Below are 16,892 nucleotides of genomic sequence, written 5' to 3'. Positions count from 1 at the left end.
TAACTGAGGCACAGAGAAGTTAAGTGACTTGCCCAGGGCCACACAGCAGACAAATAGCAGAGTTGGAATTAGAACCCAAGTCCTTCTAACTCACAGAACCGTGCTCTATCCATTAGGCCATGCTGCTTCTCAATCCTCCCCTTATAGTAGGCATCCTACCCTGGCTCATGCACCACAATATTTCGAATATTCAGCCCACCCCCGGTTCCTTCCATTATGAAGTTTAAAAGGTGGAGTTTGGGCATTAAAAACCTGGGGGCATGCAACCATGAAAGTAAGAGTCAAGAGACCTAGGATCTAATCCCAGCTCTGGCACTGGCCCGCTGTGTTAAATTGGACAATTCATTTCACCCCTCAGGGTCTCAGTTTTCTCATCTGCAAAATGGAGGGTAAGACACCTGCTCTCCCTACCTTTTGAGCCCTGTGTGGGCCTGGAACTGTGTCTGATCTGATCATCTTGAATCTCCCCTGATACTTGGAATTGTGTTTTGGCACTTAGAAAAAACCTAATAGATACCATAGTAATAATAGTTAAAACAAACAATGATGATGGTAATCATAAAATGCACAGCTGGTGAGAGGAATGGCACATCCTTCTTTCTTTGACTTTTATGCTACCAAGCTTCTGCAGATGGTTGTAAAATCACCTCCTGTGGTCAGAAAGATTGGTTCCCATGGGACTTAAAGGGTGCCACCAGTTCTTCTGGGCATGATTAGGTCTGTTAAAACTAAAAGAGAGCAATAAACTCTGCAGTATTTCAGGGCCCTAACAAGATTCAATGAGGTTTAATTGTTTTGGCAAGTACCATAAATTAAACAATCTGTTGTGGTCTCACATTCTCTGGTTCCTGGGCTTTCTTCAGAAAATGGCACAATCGATTACATTTTACACTTTTCTGTCAACAGATTGGCCCTGAGAAGCCCATTCAGTATCTAAAGGCAGGAACGAGAAAAGATGGCAGGAATGAAAAGGCACAGCCAGAAAATGGGAAGCAAATGAAAATCAATTCAGTTTGGCCAGGAGTGAGTCTGCAACATTGACGTCCAATTTAATAGGTTTCTTCATCTTCACGATAAGAAGGGCAAAAGGAAATGACAGGAAGTCGGCTCTGCTTTGGCCAACTGAACTGTCAGGCCTCAGTGTACCCAAGGGCTCTCATTATAGCCCAGATTTCAGGTGTGAAGCCTCACTATCTGTGGGAGCATATCAGAATGAGGGTTCATTTACCAAGCAAGGAAGAGACAGAGAAAACGAGACAGAGCAACATCAGAAACAGCAATAGGGCTGTAACATATTTCAGAACTGAGGCTGATGCTACAGGCCAATATTATGCTAATGAAATTTTAAGACTCTGACATTTTGTACAGCACAATATACTTAATGTCAATGCAGCTGTGTCTTCTACCTCTGATGCATCCTTCCAGGGGTAAGGTACAGTGCCTGCACACAATTTTCTGTCAAGAAATACTATTTTTTATGCTATTTGATAAGAGCTTACTATGGGTCTGGCACCATACTAAGTGCTGATTACTGCTGCCTAATCAGATGACTGCAGCAGCATCTTTCCAAAGAAGCCAAGAAGTCTATTAGTCAAGTTTCAGATGATCCCAAAATTCTCTGTCATCTACTTTATGAATCATATGTGAAGGATTTTTATTTATCTCATTGAGGTCCAGCTTGATTTCTCCCACTCAACTCACTTACCTGCAGTTTGCAGGAGTAGCTTGTGACACACTATTTAACATGATCTGCAATTCATCTCCCTTCCATCACCACAGAAAATGGAGTGCTGACTCCACAAACTGCCCTTCATACTCGAAGAGTACGGTATTTAATCAAGGGTAATCAGGACTCCTTTGCAAAATATTTATCATTTTTCTGGTCAATTTTAAAAATACATTTACAAGGAAACTAAAGGTCCTTAAGGGGCTGGAACATCTCTTCTCCAGCTTCAATTTATGAACCCTCAGTCCCTTAATAAATATCATTTAATGAGGATAATAATGAGGGTAACAAGTCTGCCAAAAGATTCTTCAGTCCCAGCATGCTATTTTCTTGTAGAGTTCAGTTATTTTAAAGACTTCTGCAGTGTGTTGGGGTGAGTGGGGAGAGGCATCCAAAGAGAGAAGAGGCACTTGGGCCTTGTCACGTGGTGCTGGAGAGGAAATTCTCAAGAGGCAGAAAGTTAACAAGGGGAGGAATGAACGAAGATAACAGAGGGAGAGGAAAGAGAAGGAGAAAGGGTTTGGAATCTCCCCAGTCTTCACATCCCTCCCCAGTTTCTCACTAGCCCTCTCCTCACTGGGCTTTTTTTTCCTCCACTATTAGCACTTTTCCACCACTGCTTGGGTGGCTATTTGTCCAGTTTTGTCCTACAATCTGTTCCCTGTCCAGTTTTATAGTGTTAGGGAGGTGTGGGGCATGACGGCGGAGATCAGCAAAAAAGTATCCAGTATTCTGGAGTGTGCCACCAAAGGCCACCAGTACCATCCCCACCTTTGGGCTTGTCTGGAGACCCCCATTTTAAATTTACCCAACTAGAAGTTGAGAATGTCAAATAGTAAGACTATCCATTCAAGAAAGCATTTTCTGAACACCTACAATGCGCCGGGCAATGTACTCTAAGTAGAAAGTTAGTTACAAAGAAAACAGGAGACAAGGCCGATGCCCTTGCGGACCTCACAAATCTACCAGAAAAGACAAATACAAGTACGCTCTTTAAATATTCATAAAGTACAAATGACAAGAGCGTTTGAAAATCTACTTGTACAAAACACGCAAGAACTGGTTGCCCCTGGTGGTAGGGACTGCCCTGGATCCAGGGTAATTATTCAGGATGGCTTCATCACCCAGGCGGGATTTTGGATGGGGAGAGTCAGCTAGTGTTGGGTCCTTTTTGGGCCGATTTCCCAGAAGCTCCTGGAGGTGGCCCATCATTGGAGACTGCCAACATTCAGAGTCACTATACCCCAACTATGGAAGCACAGAGGGGTCAATCCATTAGGACTTCCTCAGGGAGAGAGAAGCAATTAGAGAAACATAATTCAGAGGGTGTTACCGTGCAGCGGGCACCCTACAGGAAACCTCTGTAACCACATCAGAATACTAGGCTATAGCTTGGTCAGCTATCTCACGCTACTAACGTTACACAACTGTTTCCACAGCTCCCCCTCTCCCTGCTACGTGAAGAGAAAGCATAGATATTAGTAATCAAACAAATGGCCTCAGGCTAATTAAATCAATAGCCCAAGCAAATTAGGTTTTTAAATGAAAGTGCTTGAAAGCATCATGTTATTTTACTGGGACACACTCATACAAGGCAAAAGTTTCAAGTAAATTAGCAAGCAGGAAAGTATGAGAGAAAAAGAACAGGGCCATCTTCACAGGTTTGGAGCCCAGTCTGCCATTTTGAAATGTTCAACTGCACCCAGGAATGTTCTTTTCCACTCAGCTCAATTACATTCCCAACAGTACTCTCTCAGAGGTATAACTGCCCACTGGTTTATGAAGGCATCAGCAAGAACATCAAGATTTAGAACATCTGTCTTCATCTATTAAATGTTTGTGTGTGTGCGTGTATGTGCACACACGCATGTCTATGTGTGTTTGTAGATCTCAAAGTACATCGGCTTGGATGTGAGTCCTTTCCTTTGGGACATGAGAACCAATATTCTCTCCAACCTCCAACTTGCATTTTCTAGTGTTAGAAAATTGCATTCCCTTAGAATGGCTTTATTACAAATCCCTATTTCGTGAGATACTTTGGTCCAAATAAATGTTGTTGCTGGCCAAAGTCACATATCGCAAACATACACAGATGGATACTTTACTTGAGTCTTCACATGAAAATTACCTAGATAACTGAAGCTACAATATTACTTTGGCTGGATTGTCTGGATATTTCAGGTTTAAAATAGCCATCTGCCCAGACTACCCTAAAGTCCATGCATATTTCGGGGGCCAGATTAATACAAATAATTTACCAGTTCAGACATTTTTATAGGAGTTCTGAGATGTCTGACTGCACATGTAAATGTAGAAGATATATTATTCAGTGAAGCCCATGAGGTTTTGATAATATGCTCCCAAACCACTATGGAGATTAGCATGTAAACACGCCTAACAAACCTAAATAAGTAAGGCAATCCAAGAGTGGTAGACCCGAGACAGGAAATGAGTTCCACTGTTCTATACAGGAAACAAAACCATCTTGACACTCTTAAAGGAAGATCCGATGCAAAAAACATTACATACTTTAAAAGGACAAATCATGCCAGAATAATGAGAGTGCATTAACAAAGTTACAAGATGAGTGGATGGTGGAAATTATCATGCATTACAGAGGAGCAGCATGGCCTAGTGGATAGACCGTGGGCCTGGGAGTAAGCAGGATCTGGGTTTTAATCCTGGCTCCTCCACTTGTCTGCTGTGTGACCTCAGGCAAATCACTTCATTTCTCTGTGCCTCAGTTACCTCATCTGTAAAATGGGGATTGAGACTGGTTGCCCCAGGTGGGACAGAGACTGTGTCCAATCCGATTTGCTTGAATCCACCCCAGTGCTTAGAACAGTTCCTGGCACATAGTAAGCACTTAACAACTACCATAATTATTGTTATTACAATGATTACATTTGATTTGGAGCTTCCTTGATGAGACTTTAAAGCTCATCATAAATAAGTTGGTTATGTACAGAGTCATGTGGGTTGAGGCATAGTGAAGAGTGTATAAAGAGGTGATGCAGTGTTTTGGGTGGCCGGAATTCCTCTTGGAGCAGGAAGCAGCAGGATAAGTCACACACTGCTTGAGGCTGAGGATGTGGAGAGAGAGTGATATCACCCAATGCTTCACTCCGCCATTTCTGCCCGCCAACCACTATGACCCTGAAAAGTGGTTCCACTACCAGGACCCACCTTCCCATCATCATCATCATCATCATCATCATCAATCGTATTTATTGAGCGCTTACTATGTGCAGAGCACTGTACTAAGCGCTTGGGAAGTACAAATTGGCAACATATAGAGACAGTCCCTACCCAACAGTGGGCTCACAGTCTAAAAGGGGGAGACAGAGAACAAAACCAAACATACTAACAAAATAAAATAGAAAAGATATGTACAAGTAAAATAAATAAATAAATAAATAAATGCCCCTGAGGGGTCCTGCCTTCGGAAGGGACCCCAGACTAGACCAAAATGGTCCCCAGAGACAGCAAGAAGGTGTGCAGCCAGTGACAGGGCTGCTCTGAAAACAAGAAGAGAAGCAGTATGGCTCAGTGGAAAGAGCCCGGGCTTTGGAGTCGGAGGTCATGGGTTCAAACCCCGGCTCCACCAATTGTCAGCTGTGTGACTTTGGGCAAGTCACTTAACTTCTCTGTGCCTCAGTTCCCTCATCTGTAAAATGGGGATTAAGACTGTGAACCCCCCGAGGGACAACCGATCACCTTGTAACCTTACCAGTGCTTAGAACAGTGCTTTGCACATAGTAAGCGCTGAATAAATGCCATCATTATTATTATTAAGAAGGGGCTGCACGGCAGCCACTGTTTCCTCAGCTAAACGTTATGGGAGTAGCAAATTGGGAGAAAAGCAGGCTTATTTTTATTGTGATTTTTATCATTATTAATACTGATATCATCCTCACATATCCGCTTTACCGACATCAGGGAAAAAGAAAAGACTTGTCATGTATCACCCAGAGTCGGTAGCAGAGTCTGGGCTCAAACTCAAGGATTTGGATTCTAAATGAAGCCTGGTACTTGGTAATTTTTAAAAATACCTGTGGGAATTGTATTTCTTTTATGCTACTTTCTCTACCAGTTTTCTATGCTTTCAATAGACAAGGCCCTTTTCTTTTTCTATCTCATTGTAGATTTTATATATATTTTTAAGCCCTCTACCCATACCTCAGCCCATGGCCTCCAAAACTTGGTGGAGTATTATTGGGATCTAGCCCATCCTGGTTTTTCTCATCAGGCCTGGCCAGGATCATATTTCAGGTTTTTTTTTTCCTTTATGGTGTTTGTAAAGTGTTTACTACTTGCCAGGCACTATGCTAAGCGCTGGGATACACACAAGCTGGTCAGATTGGACAGGTTGGACACAGTCCTTGTCCCTTGTAGGGACACAGTCTTAATCCCCATTTTACAGATGGGGTAACCAAGGCCCAGAGAAGTGAAGTGACTTACCCAAGGTCACACAGCAGACAAGTGGCAGAGCCAGGATTAGAAACCAGGTCTTTCTGACTCCCATGCCTGGGTTCTATCCACTTGGCCATGCTGTTTCTGGTAGCAAGTTGGTAGCAAGTATAATTGTTTCTCCTGTCCAGAAAGTTTTCATTGCAAATAAATCAGAAGGACAATGCATCAGGAGTCCGCAACACACCAGCTCCCTGAGAAGAACTTAACTCTGCAATATATTGCCTGCACATCCCCCAACCAAGGTCAGAGCAGACTTTTCACTTTGTGGGAAACCCTAAATTGCAGAAGGGAAAAAAATTTCTTACCAGGGATGAGAATTTCATCTCACATCATATCTATTTTGGACCCTATTTCTCATTCAGACAGTTTTCCTGCTCCCAGGGAGGTCATTTGTTCCTCGATTCGTGTTGCCAAACACATCTAAAATCTGAACTGGGTCTATCGAACTAAATTCCATTTCTTTCTTCAAACAAGTAGATGTTCTTCCTTGGAATCCCTGAGGATTGCAGTTCCTGTTTGTCTTTTCCAGATTTATCACTGGGCTCCTTGAGGGAAGGTTTTGTGTCTGTCAACTTTATTGTCCTCTCCCAAGTGCTTAGCCCAGTATTCTGCACAGAGGAAGCTTTCAATAAGTACTACTGATGGATTGATTTTCACCTGGCCAGGCCACTTCCCATCAGGAAATCTCCAGGTTCTGACTAAAATGACTTCCATACACAAATATTCAACCTGATAAATTATGTTCATAGAGAGAGAGGGTAGTCTAGTGGAAAGGGCACAAATCTTGGAGTTAAAGGTCAAGAGTCCTAGTCCCAGCTTCAGTGCTGGCCTGCTGTGTGACCTCAGGCAAGTCAGTTACCCGAAATGGGTAGGATACATGTCTCTTCCTCTACCCCCACCTCACACAGGTCAAATGCCCTTTGTTAGAAGGGGATTAAATTAGCTGCTTCCCTCCCTCTTAGACTGAGTCTCCATGTGGGACGGGGTCTGTGTCCAACCTGATTATCCTGTATCTATCCCAGTGCTTGCCACATAGTAAGCACTTAACAAATACCACAAACTATTAGCATTATTATTAGCCATGGTAGTTATTGAGTGCCTACTGAATAACATCAGGACTGATTTCCCCTCCTCCCTACTTTTTCCTACAGCTCAGCAATCAAAAGTCTGCCCAATATTCCTAACTGTGAGCCCACTGTTGGGTAGGGACCGTCTCTATATGTTGCCAACTTGTACTTCCCAAGCGCTTAGTACAGCGCTCTGCACACAGTAAGCGCTCAATAAATATGATGGAATGAATGAATATGACTTCAAGGGACTGTGCCAAAAAGGCTTTCAAAATTGTCTTTTCACCAGCTATAAAGCTATCATTTTCTAGAGATGGGTGTTCCCTAAATAGTTCCGACCTAGGTAATACCCTCTTCAGTCCTAAAAAAAAGTAAAAGGCAGTGCTCCCTAAACTAAAGCAATTGTTGAAAGTACTCTCCTTTGTCCCAATTCCTAACAAGTTTTTTTCCAGACTGATATTACCTGAAATGTTGACATACCGTAAGGATAAAGAAATAAATACAAAGATCTGGATTTAATTTCAAGCTCCACTGGAAAATAGTTTGTGAAATGAACGGTGTATATACTTGCTAGGGTGAGAAGTGTTTAAGCTCCTATTAGGCTACTGGAAACAATGGAGAATTTACTTTTACACGCAGTCATAAAATGGATCCTGGGGGTGCTCTCAACGACAGTGTCTTCCCTGTCTTTTTACCAGCTCACCTGGTCCAGGCCTTATCTCTCTGCCTTCAGGAAAATTACTCCTCCTAGCCATTGAGTTCAAGATTTTCCACTAGCTCTCTCTCTCTTTCTCTCTCTCTCTTTCTCTCTCTCTCTCTCACTCACTCTTTCCTTCTCTCTCACACCTTTCTGGACTTTTGTCCCCATGTGTCTGCATGACTGGAAGAGGGAGTATGAGAAAATTCAAATCAGATTTCACTAGTCAAATTGAGCTTCTCACAGTCATGGGCATAATTTGGTCTTGGAAAGGCAGACAGAGATCCCTAGGCCTTGGAGAAATCTGAGTCATTTTTCTAAGACGCTGGAAATGTGGTTGGCTTCTTCAGCTAAGCTAAGTTAGCTAAGCTTAGCTTCAGTTAAGCACATACACAGTGCTTAGTACAGTGCTGTGCCTACAATAAGTGCCTAATAAGTACTATAACTAGCATACAAACAACAGGTTAATTTTGCTATCAGTGGCATCTTTTTGAGTTTAAAGAAAAAGTATCCTGGGTTGGGGGGAGGGAGGGGGTGTGGGGTGTGTGTGTGTGTATGTGTTTGTGTGTGAGTGTATATGAGAGAGAGCTAGAACAGAAATAATCAGCCTCTTCTATACCCTGGGGCTTAACAGGCCCATTTTCTTAGCCTTTAAGATGACTGCAATATCAAAAACAGAATAAACTGTACTCTTTGGGAATGGGGAGGGGTGTGGAGGAGTGCTGTGGAATGAGGCGAGGGAGAGGAGGAGGCCAAGGGAAAAATAAATAACCCCTGCTTGAGCCTCATCCCACAAAGCCCAAAAAGAAATCCCAAGAAAGGCTGGCTCATGTAGTCTTGCAAACAGATAGATTTTTTTGATTCACCCACATCCAAATTTTACTTAAAGGCGGTCTTCTGGTAATGACATAAATGAAATCACATTCTTCATCTTCACATAGTGAAAGGTGTTAACTCATGTTGAAGGAAAGCCGGTTTTAGAACTCAGAGTCTTTGAACCTGGCCTGTGCAAGCTAAAAGGCCCAACCCAAAGAATCTACCTAGGCTGTTGAACAAACTTCTAGGTAGAGAGACGCATTTACAGAACCGGATAAGAACTCCTCACAGGGTAAGATTTTGAGGTTAACTGACTCATGGTTTTGATTTTAAAATATCTGAACTATATTTGAATCCTGCAGAAGCTGAATTAAATGGAGACTATACTTTGGGTACAGTTGGTTGGGTCAAAATGCTGCCTGTTTGAGCCACATCGCAGTCCTTAGCTCACGACTGAGGAAGGAAAGGAAACTGCTGTAACAAGCATTTTTCTGTTCTGACTTCTACAAGGAAATAATTGATAAGCTGTCAAGCTTCCACTCTAAAGCATTCATCTTCTCCACACACTTAATAGAAAGATATTCTCCAATAGCTCGTCTGTGGCCCTGCAGCAAAGCAATTATTTATTTTAACATTTACATTTAAAGCAAATTATATGAAAATTCATCAAGCCAGGGGATGGAATGCTCAGAGGAGGAGGAAATGGAACTTTGAAGCAATTCCCCCGGCCACCCCCCACCCCACCACAAACTATCAGATGTTCCAGCGTCCTTCAGAATCCTAACTGCTTTGATTGTTTTTCCCATTCTGATATCAATGTAATGTCATTAATGAAAACAAATTGTTATTGACTTCAAAATAGCTGATGAACCGAACCTCACTCTCAGACAGGATTTCCCCTCCCCCTTCTCCAGAGTGAGGAATGGGCTGTACTTGAGTCCGTATATTAGCTTAAATAGATTTGTGGTTTTTAAAGGCACACCAGTGGAGGTTTTTGACAATATCATGCACGTTGGGCTGTAAGCCTGTCTGGTAGTATTAAGAAAGCATCAAATGGGAGGTGAAGGCTAAATTATGTTTATATACAAGAGAATATTTTCTGGTTGAGCTTTAATTAGTGGTGAAATATAATCCCAGATAAGCGGAATAGGACAGCGATTCTTTCTTCTGGGACTCAAATCAATATCTCAGAACTCCCAAAGAGCCAGTAATTCCTGTTTATTGTTTAATTGTACCTCTTTAATTTGAACCGAGGAGGGCCTTCCTGAAGAAAGAGGCAGCAGATGATTCCTGCTGTTAGAAAGGCGGTTCTGGAAATGATTTTCCTGTGTGCATTACTGTGTCAAGTAACTGCTCTTCTCACCCCACCTACTTTGGAGTCTATATGTGCCACAGAATGGATTGTGTGTTGAGCACATTAAGTGTTAGCAGCAGGGACTAATTATTTTCCTTTAAACTGCATACCAACTTCGGAGTTTTTAATCCATAATGCATGAAAGGGGGATTTGAGCAAAAATAAGAGAAAGCCATTCAAGATGAAAAGTACTTCTGAGATAGCAACGCATAAACCTGGAGCTGAACTGAGTACCTGGACTCGGGGAACCTGTGCCCAGCGCACCCCCAGGCTCCAGAAGGTCCTGGAAATACAGCAGGTGCAGGATCTGTTTCCTGCACAGCTCTTATATTTCCTAGAAAAGCAATGTTCACCCACTCAATTTTAGGGGCCAATCACATAAGCAGCCCAATCTCAAAACTGGCTCTAAGGGAGTGATCATAAGCCTGAAACTGACAGATGCTTACGGGCTCACCACAGTGGCCACTGCATGTTTTCCCCAAGCTGTAGACCAGGAATGCATGAAGGAACTATTTTCCCCTCTAACCAACAGCTTTTTCCTCAGACAAAGACCAGGGTTGTGGTGGATGCTGGAACCAATGCTTCTTGGGCCCATAAGGGGGATGGCAAGGTTGGAAGAGCGAAACTACTGAGGTGGAAGGTAGATCCTACGGAGAAGCAGCGTGGCTCAGTGGAAAGAGCATGGGTTTTGGAGTCAGAGGTCATGGGTTCAAATCCCAGCTCTGCCAATTGTCAGCTGTTTGACTTTGGGCAAGTCACTTAACTTCTCAGTGCCTCAGTTACCTCATCTGTAAAATGGGGATTAAGACTGTGAGCCCCCCGTGGGACAACCTAATCACCTTGTAACCTCCCCAGCACTTAGAACAGTGCTTTGCACATAGTAAGCGCTTAGTAAATGCCATTATTATTATTATTATTATCCTTTCTTTATGTATCTCTCCGTCCATAGGCTGGAGCCATGAAATGCTAGTTTGCCTGGAGTTGCTGATATATTGCTACTGATCCTGTTAGGGCAATTCCTATTTTCTTCTTGATCGTTAGAGACAATGTCCTAAAGCCACTTTTCTTCCCAGCCCCAATTCTGCCAATGGGCACTCAATGACTTAATTATGGAAGAAGGAGGACCCAGAGAGGGGAAGCCATTTTGCTTCCCTGCCCCTGACCTTAACTAAGCCTCGGCTGTTATCCCACCCACAATCAAGTGCATCACCTGGTAGAAATTCCTCCTCCCTGTTCCCTGTTCCCAAAGGCAATCTCAGAGCCCCAGTCCCTTCTCTCCTCTCCACGCAAGCCTCTCACTCCCAGCCAATCCTGTTTAATTCCCTGAATGAGCTTCTCTTGCTCAGCCACCCCAGGCCAGATGATCCTAAAGGTGACCTATTCCGGGAGGAGAGCTGTTGCTCTTTAACTTCATCCTCTCAAAGTAATAAAATTCTTTCTCGTGGCTTTATTGGGCTTCTTTATCCCCTGACTGCCTTACAGTCACTAGCTTTAGGCAATAACTCCTCATAAAACTTCCTGTTCCCCTGAAATTACATTCATTCCCATATTTTACATTCATTCCACATCTATCAACTTGCTCTTACCTACCAGGCTGGCACTTTGCACTCTAACGGCTGTCACTTCCTCAATTAATCTAGCCTATCTATCACTACTTTCTTCAAACCTATCTGGTGGTCCCAGCAAATGTGAACATAAACCCTTTCTAGGGCAAGGTCTTTCAAGGGATTGAAGCATAGGCACCCTTTGCTTCCCCGGTTTCTTCTCCCAAGGCCCAAGTCTGTCAACCTGAAAATATCCAGACTTTGTAGAATCTTATCAATCACCCACTGGCTATTTATTAAACATTTACTGTGGGCAGAGCACTGTGCAAAGCACTGAGAGTACAACAGAAGAAAAAAAATTGGTACCTTCACTCAGTGGGCTTACATTATAATGGGGAAGGTGGCAGATATAAATTACTTACAAATTGAGTGAGTAGAAGAGGAATAAGGATATAACAGATAGTGGCACAGATTGTGACTTCTCCACAATCAGAATGCCATATTTCCTGTTCCATTTCTGAGTTGTCAGAGAGGGACCTAGAGAGATTGTCTTGCAAAAACTGACCACATTGTTACATCTGACTGTCTTGCGATGTCTGTGAGTCTGCTGAAGGTGTTGAGCACCCATTAAGGACAGAGTGTCAAACTAGGTTTCAGCATGGCCTAGTGGAAAGAAGACAGGTTTGTGAGTCAGAGGAGGTGGGTTCTAATCCCAGCTCTGTCATTTGTCTGCTGTGTGACCTTGGGAAAGACACTTAACTTCTCTGTTCCTCTGTTACCTCATCTGTACAATGGAGGTTAAGACTGTGAGCCCTATGTAAGGCAAGAACTATGTCTGACTTGATAATCTTGTATCTACCCCAGCACTTAGTACAGTGCCTGGCACATAGTAGGGGCTTAACAAATACCACAATTATTATTATGATTGAAATAATATGAATATTATTCTCCTTGAGTTTTGCTCTCCTGTAGAACAGTCCAGGGGCTCAGGGACACACCTTCTAGAGTCCCTGACTGCTCAGTTGAAGCAGACGGATGTATTTGTCCTCCCCCCTTGCAAGACCTCTGGTTGTGAGACAGGAGAGAGAAACTCAAAAATCCAAAATCCACACAAACCACCATTAACCTCTGAGGTAAGTTTCCCGGGACTTCAAACACCGACTGCTAAGCGGGCTTGTTGTGGGCAGGAAATGTGTCTGTAATATTGTACTCTCCCAAGTGCTTAGTATAGTGCTCTGTACACAGCAAGCTCTCAAAAAATACGACTGACTGACTGCCTACAAGTTAGTCACCAAAAAAATGTTCCGAGATGTTTCTGCTGCATTCAATCAGTTCCTGGAAGATGAAGCCAAATTTCTACACCTTTGACAATGATTCACTCCAGTATCTTAAGCCATGGCTGTAAATAAAATAGTATAAAAAAGACCAAATAAGAGAATAAAAACAAAAAAGAAGGTTAAATGAATATGTGGACCCCCTGCATGCACCCATCCATTCCCACCCATCTGCACCCACAAATATACACACATACATACACATGTGTACACCCACATATTTTAACAAAAAACACTAGCCATGTGCTTTCTCTTACTGTGTGACCCTGATGCATGTCTCTGGGCTGTTGAATTGCTATAACACATCATCACAACAGTGGCAATCTGATTATGAGTTGCTGTGATAGATTGCTAAATCCCATCACGCTGCTTCCGAGTTCCTGGTGATAGATCTAAAAGAAGACAGCTAGATGATGAGGCACTAGAATACATCACGCTAGGAATGTCCACTGCTGGGAAAAGGAACGATGAGGGAATTCTCAAGCCAAATTTGTTCTCAGTTTGGTGGTGGCGGTGCTTGTGGGGAGCTGTGGGGACGGAGAAGATTCTGCTTCCAGTGACTTTCAATTCATGACCAGAGGGAGGGGGCCAGGTGAAATAATCGGTGCCGTTTCACGTCAACATCTAGCTCTCTCCCTGAGGTCTGATAGCAGGCTTAGCATGGTGGTTGACAGGGGTTTGAAATGCAGTATCAGTGGCAAGTCCCACCCCAACAGCTGGTTCATTGTGGGCAGGGAACGTGACTACCAACTCTGTTATATTGTACTCTCCCAAGCTCTGCACACAGGAAGGACTTAATAAATAGGATTGATTGATTGATTATTCCTTTCTCCACCTCCCACAGCTGCAACTAGGGGACCAAGGTATCTAGATTCAGTTCCTGATGCATAAAAATGACTGTGGCATAGTAGTGGCTATGTTAAACACCCAACATACAAATAAGGCAGATATTAATCCCATTTTAGAGATGAGGAAACTGGAGCCCAGATAGGTTAAATGATGACTTGCCTAAGGCTAAACAGCAGGCCAGCAGCAGGTCCCCTGACTGTCACCCTGTGCTCTTCCCACTAAGCCACACGATCTCCCTGACAAATGAAGCTCCCAGGTCTGTCCTCAAACCAACAGTTGCAGAGGGTGACAGACCAGGCTCAGAACCGGAAATCAGAAAAGCTTGCATTCAGGGCCATATCTTCTCATGGGCATCAAGACTGCATTTTAAATTCCCCAAAGTATTAGTTCTGCCTTGACTACCTGTCATCCATTGCTCTGTTAGCCTGAGGCTTTGGTGGCATAATGTCAAACTCCATTTTAGTCTTGCAGGCAGCTTCTGAGGCTTCTCACTGCTTTTTCATCTCAGAACCTTCATGTTCCTTTATACGATTACTCTGGGTACACAACTGTCACACATTTTGGAAAAAAAAAAAATTACTGTCCCAGCCCACAGACCACAGTTCATGTCATCCTGGGGGCTGAGGGTAAGATATTGCATGTTTTCAAGTCATTACCTCAGGGATGGACAGCACTACTCACTGGAGCAAAGCTGCCCAATTTTCTCAAACTGGCATTTCAGAGAATTTTCAGCCTCTGACCTATATTTAGCCCATGTGTTGATTTGCTTATATATTCAAAATATTGTATTTCTGAATATTGCGTTCCTGTATGTTCTCGTTCTTCTTCCTGCTCCTACTATTGGTCAATACCTAGTCAAGCACTTAGTGCAGTGGTCAGGTGCTTAGAACAGTGTTCTGCAAACAATAGGTGTTCAATAAATACCACTGATTGATGGGAATACTTTCTCTGGTTCTCTCTCTCTCATTAGATTGTAAGCTCCATTATTTTTGTCCTAATCTCCCAAGCACTTAATAAAAGGCACTGAATAAATACCACTGATGGACGGAAACTAACTAAAGCCTCCTAAGAGAGGGCAAACCAGCCCAAACTAAACTACAGTCTTCCCCCTTTATACTGTAAGCTCACTGTGGGCAGGGAACGGTCTGCCAACTCTGTTGTACTGTACTCTCCCAAGCACTTAGTACAGTGCTCTGCACGCAATAAGCATTCAATTAGTACCACTGAAATACGATTGATGATGATGATGATGATGATGACTGATTGAAACTAAATACAGAACCAAAAGCACGACTTTTTCCTCTGACCCTACTTTCCCCTGGATAACCCGGCTCCTCTCTTTGCTCTCACAGATGCCACTGCTTGTTTTGGCTTGGGCTCTTCCAATTGTTCTTGTGGTTAGAATGACCGCATATAAAGAGATAAAGGGGAGTTGAGACCAAGATTAATTATGTGCTTATGCCCTCTCTGGCATTAATCTCATTGGGGGAAATGAAATGTTGGATTGTTAGGAAGTGTGAATGAGTTTCTAATGTGATCAGGAAGGTTAGGGTTTGAGCAGTGGCTGTGTTTTCTTGTCATCCATCTGCAACATGCCAGATGCTATGACATCAGACTTTATGGGTGCTTAATCAATTTTACTGGCCATATGATTTGATTGATCTTGTTACACCTGACAAGAAATCAATTGCAAATATATATATATATATATATATATATGTATATATATATATATATATATATATATATATATATACCTTCCTGGAATGGCTCTCTACCTTGAAGAAATAAAACAATCTAACCAACGTAAGAAAAGTATCAAAGAGCAGGAGGCTTATGAAATCACGAAGAGGCAGTGCCCCGGGGAAAGGCAAGAAACTCTACCACCAAAATCAGAATGGGACAAGGCAGTGGGTCTGAGGACTCAAGGAAGGAATCGGAGAGGGTCTCTGAAGCTGCTGAAACTCTCTAGGAGCTATCCAAAAGGGTGGAGATGTTGGAGGAATGCTCCTTAGTATTTACGGCTCACATAATCAAGCAGAAGAGAAGAAAACAAGGAGAATAGAGAAAAGAATCAATCAATTGTATTTACTGAGCACTTACTGTGTGCAGAGCACTGTACTAAGCACTTTTGAGAGTACTGCCTGGGAAGAGCCAGACTTTTGCAAGGCTAAAATTGAGTCCCCTCTCAGAGTCACACCTGGAGAGTTTCCAGTACTCTACCACTCTCGGCTACGGGAGGGAGGGTCAGGCAGAGATATCCCCATTCCATTCCTAGCTTGGCCAGTGGCTAGGAAGTGGAAGGCAATCTGCTACAAGTCAAAAGTCAACCATTCTGGGCCGCAGCGGCAGCATGGAAGAGAGTTGAGGGCGGAGATTCAAATTTGCTGCGCGGAAGGAGACAATGGTAAACCACTTTCGTATTTTTACCAAGAAAACTCTATGGATACACTACCAGAATGATTGCAGATGAAGAGCGGGGCATTCTGGAAGAACTGTGTCTGTGGTGTCACTATGGGTCAGAAATGACGCGACAGCATAAGACAAGATTGACTTCCACAGGGCAAGTACAAAGTCTTGGAGAGGAGCCTTGTCTTAGTCCCATTTATGTATTTTTCTCCCAGTGCTTCATACAGTGTTCTGTCCACAGTAAGTGCTTAATAAATACTATTACTCTGACTGTTCAGTTCCAGCCTCCCATGCACAGGTAGGGCACAGGGGCCCACTCTACAGGGGTCATAGAAGTGGTGGTGCCAACGGCTGCCTGAATGGGAGTCCCCTGGCATGCTCACCCCAAGTGTCTGACAAAACCTGAGAGGTTCCACCAGAGGTTCAAATGATCCAAAATGGTAGCTTTCTGACCCTCTATAATCCCTTTCTCCTTATTGTCTTTGCAGTAGCAAAGCATGATGAATGTGACGTTCCCGGAGAAAACCGATCGGGTCTGCGTCTGGTGGAATATGGGTACAATGACCCAAAGGGAACCTTAAAAACCTGCCCTCGACACAGCCCGAGATCTGAAGTCTGGACTT

General features: G+C 43.2%; 1 non-coding gene across 1 annotated transcript; it reads left to right on the top strand.

The window, feature by feature from the left end:
- The first annotated feature begins 16,042 nt into the window (after positions 1-16,042).
- LOC119936433 lies at positions 16,043-16,180 on the top strand. The gene has a single exon (XR_005453760.1). It is a non-coding gene; the product is annotated as a small nucleolar RNA SNORA7 (small nucleolar RNA).
- Positions 16,181-16,892: the final 712 nt, after the last annotated feature.

The sequence above is a fragment of the Tachyglossus aculeatus genome, chromosome 13 (assembly GCF_015852505.1).
Source record: "Tachyglossus aculeatus isolate mTacAcu1 chromosome 13, mTacAcu1.pri, whole genome shotgun sequence".
NCBI lineage: Eukaryota > Metazoa > Chordata > Mammalia > Monotremata > Tachyglossidae > Tachyglossus > Tachyglossus aculeatus.
Note: the sequence above shows the minus strand (reverse complement) of the source record. Positions and strands in the feature narration are given on the sequence as shown.